Raw genomic sequence first — 11,253 nt, 5'->3', positions numbered from 1 at the left:
ACAGATGACTCCCTTTAAGGGGGCCTGTAATGGAACCAAGTATAATCTTCAAACCATTTCTCCTGAAAGTAGTGTCTGTCCTATTTTATAGAGTTTGACTAGGTATGACATTCACATTTGGCTGTAAATGTATTGCTGCATTAATAGTTCACTTATGTTTAATGCCTACGGGCAACAGGAAGTCAAACCTAAATGACACATAGTTTATCAAATGTATATGCACTGTCCAACGTCATCTACAGCGCCACATATTGCACACAGAAAATAATATTTTACCCATTTATAGTGCCCAATAATCCTCAAAATTCAGAGCTGTGTTGACCGATCTCCAGTAGCGATACCACGACTGCAGTTCCCTCCGACACAAGGTGCGAGTTGAGGGCCCATTCATCGCTGCTTGCAGCTTTCATTATTATTGAACTGACCATTGACCATTCTAGTCTTTGGCTCTTAAAAGAAAAAAGCGAGGACACAAAACACTCAGAGTACTGACCTTGTCCAGATGATGGCTAAAATTTACAAAAGGACAGGTTGATTTTCTCCTCTGTCATGGTGCACTCTGAAGTTTGAGAGGAACAGGGCAGATGACAGAAAGTACTAAAATGTGAAATAACAACAGTCCCCTGACAAGAAAAGCTTTTACTTCACACTCTTTTTCCCGATATGCAGACACATCATGTAGCCCAACCATTACAGACACCACACCCACAATGGAGATTTGTGGGCCCTCAATGTCAGTGAACAAGTGTGTTTGATGGAGAAAGAGTTACAAAATAGAATCCACAGGGAATGGACTTCAATTCATGGCAGTGCTTCAAATTTAGTCCTTGGTGTGTGTGTTAGAATCCCACTTAAATTAAAATGTCACCATGTGTTTTAATCGAGAGCTTAGTTGGGGCACTGTTTAAACTGTCACTGACAAAACAAGACCATTTTTTTCCTTCTACTGAGATTTAATACTTAATGTCATTACTAAATCCAAGAGGCTGACTTTTGTTCTTGCGGAGAACATTCTGAAAGGAACAAACCTTTTAACAACAGCAGAGCAGAGCAAAATGTGGGACATATTGTTGACATATTTGACACATAGATCGTTCTTCCATCAATAGATGTTATAATTTTTATTGACTTTTATAAAATATAGTGCTCTTTAGGTAATTGAAACATCATGCCTACAATAAGGACCCTATTTTCATGCAAGCACATAGCACAAAGGACACCTTTACAATATTTTCCAAAGGCACAGAGATGTTTAATCTTGTCTTTGACTGACATTTTGGTACCTTGCTATGTGCCAAGTGGAAAAGAGGATCAAACCAGGTTAACACCACACAAGGTGCACTTGTATTCTGTGTTATTTTTGTCACTTGGTCTTCTTCCTTCCATCCTTCTTTCCTTTCCTCCTTCCGTTCTTATTCCATGTCTTCATGCTCCAACCAGGCCAGACTCAGTTGCTACTACTGAGCTACTGTCATCCACAACTGATTGTAGGCTGTTTGAAAGCCAAATACTGCAGGGTCGTACTGGCGCTGGCACATTAAATCTACACAATTAACTGGTCAGTTACGACTTGGTACTGTACAAAACTTTCAAGTTTCTGCAGTGAAAATTGTTAGTATTATAGTAAACGTGGCATCCAAGGGAGACATTGCACGGACATTGTTCATAGTTCCTCGAAAGGTCCTCTCTTTCTCTCTCCTCTCTACATTACTGATCTCCCTTAAGACTACCTGTTCTTGACAAAAATATCTCTGTGTCCTCATCTAGAGACACCAGGGTGCAACAACTGCACACATCACTTCCTTCTGTAGAACAAGTTTTGAAACAAGTTACAAGCAATGCATGATTAAAGCTGAGGTAGGCAACTTTGGAGAAACCAGCTAGATTTTGAAAGTATCGAACAGACAAAATCCTCTCCGTTGCCCCTCCCTTCAGCGCTCCCACTAAAGAGTCTCCCCCAAACACATGAACACACACTGCCTTACTACTGAGCACAGTCCATCGTTGTCACCACTAACTGTATCCAACTACCAATTATCTCATTCATGTGTAAGAAAACACCTAACATTATCATAATGAATGTAGACAACAAACATATTGTTAGTACACACAGCTGTCAAGCTAGCATGTTAGTATTGTGAAATTTTATTGAAAATTGAGTTTGATGCAGTAACTTACTGCTGGCTAGCTAGCAACAGCTGGCTACAGTAACGTTAGATATCAGGCAAAGCTAGTATTGCTACTTAGTGTAGCAATACTACATAAAGTTTGTTTTGAATGTTTATTTTGAATTTTCAGCGCATTTCATTCACAATGTTTGCTGACGAAACAGCTGCAGTTCCCACTAAGCTACATGGTGATTTTTCCTGTTACCATCAGTGACACATTGACCAACGTGAATTTTATATTGGACTCATAACATATTATAATATGTTATCTGCATGTTAGAGCCTCCACGATGAGAGAATTGTTGGCTCTGATTATGAGTAAACTCCAGAGCCAAACACATCATCTGGTAAAAGAGGACAGGCCTGGGGTCGCGGTCAAAGCAGAGGACGCCGTGCGAGAGGGAGGGCAACCAGCAAGGTCCAAGGCAGTGGAGGCAGAGGATGGGGAGGTCAGAGTGGGACAGACCATCTACTCAACAGAGTAGATGTTCTCAGACAAGATGACACACAGTACATCGAGTTGAGGAGCTGCACACTCAAAGGATAATTTTCTGACATCAACACCACCAATAACTACAACTCTTAGTCCTTGTCTTAGCCTGCGGATATGATGGTCAGTGGCTTCTCTGTGTTTGTATGTTGACTTGGCATGTACTGTAGACACACAAGTCCTCTTAGAGGACAATAAAGCTCTATTCAATAAAAATATCTCATCATGTTGATGATCTATTGCTTTACAGGCCAGAATTTGAGGACTGAGCTTAGAACAATCACACAGAGTACTGGAGCTCTGCCTAACATGTGACCCAAGCCTGATGTTTGATATTCTCCACTTGATATCAGCGGATGCTCCTCCCAGGGCCATCCTGTTACAGGTCAACCCACCTGGTGTGTCTGCCAGAATTGCAGAGAAATGCCCACATATGTGGAAAGAAAGTGCTGCGGGCAACATCATGACATCATGACATGTGTTTCCATGCTGCCACATATGGAAGCCTATATTTTGCAGGAGGGGGTCTTGCGCCTTGCCAGATGAATCTGGAATGATATCCAGGCAGAGGCTGATCTTCCAGAGCCTGGGGAGAGTAACAGACAGTGGCAATATGGAGCATTGGGACAGGGTCATAGAGTTGTTTTACCCAGTTGCTGTGTCTGGAAGATATGCGACTATTACCCAGCTTCACATGCACGATACAAGGTTTCATCCATAGTAGGGTGTAAGCTGTAATAGTACTGTCAGGCAGTAAGTTACATTTTGCAATACCAATATTTACACTGAGTGAACATATGTACATTGCAGATTTTATTAGTTTTCCTTTTTTTTTTTATCTCCAGGACAGTGTAGACAATAATACAAAGAAGATTTTATTTATTTATTGTTTCATAATCTGTTCTAACTTGTTTCAGTAAAATCTTGAAAATGAAAAATGCCTTTTCTTTACACTTACAGTATAAACAATCAAGCCACAACACACAATAAAATATATAACATATATCAGAAATACTTATATAAGATATGTACAATGTATAATTACCATAAACAATATATATACAGGAAGGAAGAAAAGGCATGTCCATATACAGGTCAATGTTGGCTGACAGGTCAGGCTGCACATGTGGCATCATATGGATGCTGTGGCAATCTTCTACTGTTTTAACAGTGATTGTCCTTTAGAAAGATTATCACAATTACATATCTGACAGTAATTATTGCATTTCAAAGACACTCACATTACTGTCAAAGAATGCTAACACTACTACTTTGGCTGTATTTTATGCAGTGACAAACATTCATAACAGTTTCACAGTTGTATCAGTGATTTGTTAACATGTCTGTGTTTGGCGACAAAGCCACACATTTCATATGGTTGTGCCATGACTTTATTTAGATAATTATTTTAGATTATAAGTAGTTCTGAGGTTCAGAATATGTAAAAACAAAACAAAACAAAACATACTGAAGATGGTATGTGGAACTTACACTGTGGAATTCTTTACAACAGAGCCATATGGATTTAAACTAGCCTTTGCACACAAGTATGTTACCACTTCATACTCAAGCTACAATACTATAAGCCAAGCACCCCTTTCGCTGCCCTGCCTGGACATTGAACAAAATAAATTTTGATGGGACATCAACTAGGTTTATGACAGGAGGGTTGATGTAGATGATTTTAGAAAAAATCTGTCTGTCTGTCTATATATCTATCTACAATAAGGTCCAAAAGTCTGAGACCACTTTCCCATTCTCAGACTTTTGGACCCTACTGTATCTAGAAACTTGGATTGTTGCACCAACCCCTAAAGAAAACTACAATAAATCCACTTACTGAAGAGGAATGATATTTGGGTATGAGCATCTGTGTCATGTAAAGCTCTTGACAGAGTTTCTCAAAGGTACATATGAAGCCTTCCTTTACCATGACAATGGTAAATTTCCTCAGTGTCTCCCCCTTGTCAATACTGAGCATGCGGGTGATTTGTTTGGATTTATTGTCCATGGCAGTGTATTTGCAATATAGTGCACAGAAACCAGACTGTCCATCTGAACATCTCCTTTGAATGGAAATGGTAACAAAAAGAGAGCAAAAAGGGTAACTACTCTGTTCAATATTGAACTAAACTTGTCATTTTATGCTGCTCCAACAGCATGAAACAACACTGAGCAACCATAGGTCAGGCTAGCGCTTCATATCTCACGAATATAAACCTCATTGAAAATATTGTCAACACCTATTCAAAAATACACAAAAGCACACAAAAGCACACAAAAGCCAAAGTAGCCGGGCATAATTTCACAATCAACTGAGTCTGAATCATTGACCTTATATAAATATTGACATCATTACAGCTCCCCAAAAGTTATGACAAAATATCTTGATTGCCCCCTGGTGACTGGCTGCAATATAGATCATAAGTCCCGCCCCCTCCATGTTAGTGGATGGGACATGAGCCAAACTAAAAAATTAAAGAACACATCAAATAATCTTTTCCCAAAGATGCTTCTGTTAATTAAGGTAGTTCTTATCACACTGATGTTTGTTCAAATGCTCATTAGTTTGTTTTCAATTAGTTATTTGTAGATATAAAAAGGGGGAATTACGTCATGATTGACAGATGTAACAGCTGCTCTTCAACTTCCGTCACACGGCAAGACGGCTGAGGGGGCATGTCCCACAGGCCGTCATGCTGCTGCTCGACTCTACTGCACAGACTCTGGCTCCGAATGACATCACATAAGCAAGATGGCAGCCTACAGAAAGGAGATATTTTGGCTTCGCTTTTGCATAGCGGTAGGAAAGTGTAGACGCGTCGTCCATATTTATATACAATGATCTGAAAGTAATAAACAATGTATTGACATTTTGTGCACATCTTATTGCATTTGATTTCTACTTTTACTCTAGAGGTTTATGTCTGTGCTGCACTTCTTTTTGTAGATTTTGTTGTTTGGTCTTTGTATCACCATGCATCTGCCTGCCACTAATACTGTCTCTTGGGAAAAAATACAATTCTATTATATGGTGGATAGTTATGTGTGTGTGTGTGTATTTGTCAAACTAACCCAGGGCCCTTTGGACTGAAGCCGAGTGATGATTTTGGCTTTCTTCTCATTCCAACAGTCCTTTATAGTGTCCACACAGCAGGAGTCCTGGATCTCATTTTCATGAACTTGAACAACTTTGCATAGTTGTTTTTCAGAGTTACTGGCCAACAAGAAGACCACAACCAGCACCCCACACTTTAAAGTTGGCTAGGAAGTCCATTTCCACAGTGTGACCATGAGGACACATCTGAAAAAGACACAGGTGGAGAAAGACAGCACAGTACGGCAACAACAATTACTACTACATGTAAGACACATATACAAAAATCAGTCTAAAACATGTAATGAAGATTTATGCCAAATAAAGACCCATTCAATTATAGCAGCTGTGCGCCTGGACTCAATACTGATCTTGAATGGTCTAGGTGCCGGCACTCTACCGGCACTCCTTAGCAGTACACATGTTGACAGGTAGCTGCTTCAGACAGTCATGGTATGTGATGGATGCAGGATGGCCAGTTATTTCATCCTCAACCAGGACTTTAGTTGTCTCTGGGAATGCACAGAGTCCTCCATACTGTTAGCAGGAAGTGCATCCAAGCAAATCAGTGTCTTTAGAGCACCGCCAGTCCTGTTGTAATAAAAATAGCTATGAAAAATCTAAAACAAAACACAATAACTTGACTGTAAGCGGAGCTATAGGATATTGAACCTACCCCACACAAATGTAAGGCATATAATTTTAATCGTCACTGTCATAGTATGTGTCTACTTCCCTCATTTCATCTTCCTGTAACGATGACACAGACTCTGTCTCCTTATCAGGATACCATGTGTCGAGAAGAAAGAATAAATTCAGCGAGTATTATTCACGATACATAATAATTTCCCCAAAAAGAGAAGAAAAGCATCTCCGCAGTCCACACAATAACTTACATAGAGTTTTAAATGTTGCTAAATTCATCTGCACTGATGACATCAATGTTTAGATCCAGTGAGGACATACTAAATGGAGAGAAAAAATAAAAAACAACAGTGAAAGGGATGTTACATCACCAGATTTCACTGACGTAAATCAGGGACCCAGACTTTAATGCAAATTTGCTTGGGAAATAATTTGAACAAAATTTGGCAGTACAATTACCGTACCTTGCATCCAATTGTTGAATAGCTGTCTCCTGAGCGCCGCTGTTGTCTAACTCCTCAACTCCTCATCATCTCTGCAAAAATGACAATAATTACAGAATAACATCTGAATCATATTACAGGACATAAAATTGTTCATTCTCTCAAGGACACAACACAGGACTTTTGATACATAAAAGTAGAAATCTTGTGTTTCACCCATTTAACTGTGTGCAAAACCTGTTTGCTTTCACAATTTCAATAACCTCAGTTGACGTGGTGGTGGTGATGGGGGAGGGGGGTTGCATAAATTAATAAGCACACTGGCAACTGGTCATTAGGGGCAGGTGATAATGTTATTTTTTATTTTCAAATTTTTATCTGCTATAATTCATTATCTATGAATATAGCATCTTCCTAATTCATCTTCTTCCTAGTTCATGTTTATCGGTCCCTGCCTTGCTCCTTCAGACTGCTTTTTTGCGATTCGTGTCCACAGTATGAATGTGGAGCTAGCTCTTCTTTCCGAATGCAATGTGTATTGTATGCATGGATGATTGTGTGCATGATTGTACGTGGGAAAATATGAATACGCATGCTCAGAGTGTTAGTGTATTTGGTGTAGATCACACAAACTTGATGTCAAGTGGGCCAGACAGCCTGTAGCCCCAGCCTGTAGGAAAACACGTATGTGTTCATTCAGACCATCACATGTATTAAACTATGTGGAAAATGTGAAACAACAGTGCGGGCCACAACGAATTGGCAGACTCTGAACCCAGGAATATTCAGATGCCTTTTAGAGAGTATGTGTGCATGCTACACAGTTATCTCTCAGGTGGAGCAGAGGTTTTTTACAGAGTGACCACCTGATCACTGCGAAGCTGGTTAACAGCTCACTCTTCCCACAATTTTCCTGTCATTCCCTACATCTGAGCTTGACTGTGCTGTGAAACTAGGCCTGTAGGAAACAAGGAAAAGTTGAAGTCTGAGCTGACCACTCTGTTTTGCCACACTGAGCATCATACTGGCAACACCGCCCTGTCTCAGTTAACATCTGTCCATGAGAACAACTATGCTGAAACCGTCACTCTGATGAAAATTATCATAACAACTCCTATGATGACTTCTGAGTCAGAGAGGAACTTTTCCACCTTTAAGAGGATAAAAACTTTCACTTGCAATACCATGGGACAACCACGATTCAACTTATCGTCCATCGAAAGCCAGCTGATTCAGCAGCTATATGACTTCATTCCCAAAGTCATCAAGAAGTTTGCCCAGAGGAAGAACTGCAGTGCCGCCTTTCTCTTAAAGTGAGCTGTCAGATTTGGTGAGTGAAAGCATATTTTTTCATCCTACCTTTGTGGTGCTGGTCTGTGCATTGTTGTGCTGGAATGATTGATATAGATGGTGACGAATGTCATAGTGTCCATGCGTAAGGTTGTTGTCATAAGGTTGTTGTTGTTGCACAGCTTGTCACTGTTCGGCTTGTGACAGTGGTAATGTAACTTGTGTAAGTGCACGTTCTCTCTTTTTTTGTCATATGTTTATGATTGTTGAACAGGTATTTTGATAAAGTCCTTAATGGCTTTTTATGCATGACAGTTTTGTTGCACTTACATTAACGAGCATAGTTGTTGTCAGCGTGAGTAAAAGGTTATCTTTCACTTCATCCCCCCTCCCACACCACCCAATGGCAGGTATGCATGTGCGACTAGCTTACTAGCTTTAGCAATATGGCTGCCTAGCCTTGTAGATGACTCTGCTCATGCAAGAGTGCACGGGTAGAGTGCGCGCAGGTATACAGGTATGTCGGTAGAAAGGCAGGTCCAATCATTTCATGCAGCCGAATGAAATGATTGGACAGGCTTATGACAGGCCTGCCACAGTCACAGATACAAATTATTTCTCTTTTATTGTCACAACATTTGATTGATTGTTGGGATGTACAGAGAATTTCAACAAAAATAAATTGCCTACCCTAGCTTTAAGTCAAATGAATGATCTTTCTACAGATGAATTCACATAAAACCTGTGGCTCATCATTGCTCCCATGAATTCTTTGTGTTTGTGCTCATATGCTTGTCCATGTTGATTAACATTTCTGTAATGCCCTTGCCTTTTCATGGTAATTCCTCCAATAAGCTGTTCATTGACTACATAGTAATTGCATAGTTATTGCTTAATCAACAGAACTGTTAATTAGCCATAACAGACATCCAGGGTGCTCTTGCAAAAGCTTTTCTGTCTTAGTTAAGATACATTTTCATAGTTAAATATCATATAATATTCAACTTGTGACATTCAGGAATATACAGACACATAAACATACACCCAAACACATATACACACACAAAAATGCCATGGCACCATGGGATCAATGGAATTTCCCTCTATTAGCTACTTAATTAAGCCTCTGACTGATGGCATTTCAGATCGATAGAGGAATTGGTAGAAAAAGACCCCTTACCTCAATTAACATGGGGAAGATCAATAAGCTGGTCCCTGGATGATAAATAAAGGGAATATGTGCTGTGGGGTGCATGGTCGGTAATTTAGCTCAAGTATTTTAGTCAGAGGAGTGGTGGGAGGGCAGGAATGACAAGATTGGGGATAATTGTGCTGACGGGTCTCAACAACAGCGTTAACCTCAGACATAGTAAGGGCCTAGCTTGGAAGTGGCTAAGAGGCTTAGCAGCTAATGCAGCATTAGCCCCACGCATGAAACAAGTAGCTATGCCTTCACATATACACACAAATGCCAAAGACAAGGCATATTCACGCAGAGTAGTACACACACATTATGTAGTCATTCCTCGTTTTCTCATTAAGACATATGAAAGGCTTCTAAAGACTCATGGGAAAATTCCATTAGTGGTCTGTCAAGCCTAACTCTTTACTCATGCTCACACCAAGTGCTAAGTGTGTTTGCAATGGTTGTCACAGGACTAAAATGCATATTAAAACCCACCGGGTAAAGCCAGATGGACGGAGAGCCATGGGACGACAGCTCTTAATTCACAAAATAGCAGATCAATGCTATTATGTGAATTAAGAGCATAAGTAACCCATAAGAATAAAAGGGGTACTATTACTGAACTTGTTTGATTGAACGGTGTGACATAATGTTTTTTTTATTGAATAACAGAGTGACCACAAGCCCTTTGAAGAATATGTGTAAATTTTTTTCTTACCATTTCCAATCTGCATGAGGATGAAACTTTTATGGTTGGGTGTCATGTTAATTAGATGAATTATCAGTAGTTGGTCTTTGTTTTAACAAGTTGGTAATTTCTACAGTTACTATAAATACCAGGGCAGTTCCAATACCAGCTGTTTTGAACTGGCCATTGTGCCCTTAAAAGAAAGTTGCGGATTTCCTCATTTAAAACTACATGTGACACAGCAAATAAACAAACTCAATGTTTCACAGTGTCTCCATCGTCATGCTGGACATCAACAGTAGCACAAGATTCTCCCACTGCTGCAAATATATGTGTAACCTCAACGTAAACATTAACAGCTAACCTGCTAGCTAACATTAGCTAACAATTAACGTTATGTGATAAGCACAAGCAGTGTGTTTTAAAGTTTACCAGGCACACACTCTCCTACCAGGCTCTTAGAAGTGGTCAAAAATTATTTTCTCTGGCAGTTAGTATTTATAAGACTGCCTGTGACACCTGTCTGTGACAGTGGTATCTGGCAGCTTGATATATTCCATTTCTGCAGACGCTTTGCACTCGTTTTCACTTGTCATGAATTTATTTCCTCTGTGGCTGATATCACATTACTGGAGCCCTCAGAAACTCCTGCAGGTTAAAAACTGGACTAACGAAACACTTGACTGACTATGTAATGCTACAAACAACCCATAATGCAACACTGTGTAGGAATCAGTTTTCCACATCTGATGTTGTGAACACGTGATTGTCTAGCCATTAGGGGAGTGTGTATGCAAATTAACCTATAGACCGACATGTGTAACCTGTCAAGAATATTATCGGTTTTAATAAACTCAATAATGTTTTTCAATACACTGACTCCGTCTTGTTGATTGTATACTGTCTTCATACAGTGTAATTATCACTTAGTGTTATTCCATGTTTGGTTTTGGCCTTGATGCCCTACATTTTGGCCGCGATGCCCCAATAAATTTGTATTTATCAAAGGCCAAAGTGGCCTTGCCTTAAAAATGACTTAATTCCAGGCCTGAAACACATAAAGTAAAACTTTTATAATGCTCTTTCAGCCTCTCCACTTTAATTTATAGGAACATTCTGTCGTCTTTTTGTTGCTTCCAATTGTAATGTATTTCTTAAAAAATGAAATAGCATTTAAAGTAAGAAGGCACATTAAAAAATGATGGACTATAAATTAGATCATTAATGCTTTTTTTTAACAGTTGGA

At 39.6% G+C, this 11,253-nt stretch overlaps 1 long non-coding RNA gene across 2 annotated transcripts; it reads right to left on the bottom strand.

Annotated features, from left to right (window-relative positions):
• Positions 1-3,515: 3,515 nt before the first annotated feature.
• LOC122970512 lies at positions 3,516-9,611 on the bottom strand. Of its 2 annotated transcripts, XR_006399226.1 has the most exons (7): positions 9,314-9,611; positions 6,865-6,935; positions 6,652-6,720; positions 6,432-6,532; positions 5,734-6,346; positions 5,272-5,421; positions 3,516-4,724 (listed from the first exon to the last, which is right to left on the bottom strand). It is a non-coding gene; the product is annotated as an uncharacterized LOC122970512 (long non-coding RNA). The 2 variants fall into 2 exon arrangements; XR_006399225.1 differs by lacking the exon at positions 3,516-4,724 and having other exon boundaries at positions 5,219-5,421.
• Between the last annotated feature and the right edge of the window lie 1,642 nt (positions 9,612-11,253).

The sequence above is a fragment of the Thunnus albacares genome, chromosome 19 (genome assembly GCF_914725855.1).
Source record: "Thunnus albacares chromosome 19, fThuAlb1.1, whole genome shotgun sequence".
NCBI lineage: Eukaryota > Metazoa > Chordata > Actinopteri > Scombriformes > Scombridae > Thunnus > Thunnus albacares.
This window is presented reverse-complemented; position numbering and strand designations above follow the sequence as displayed.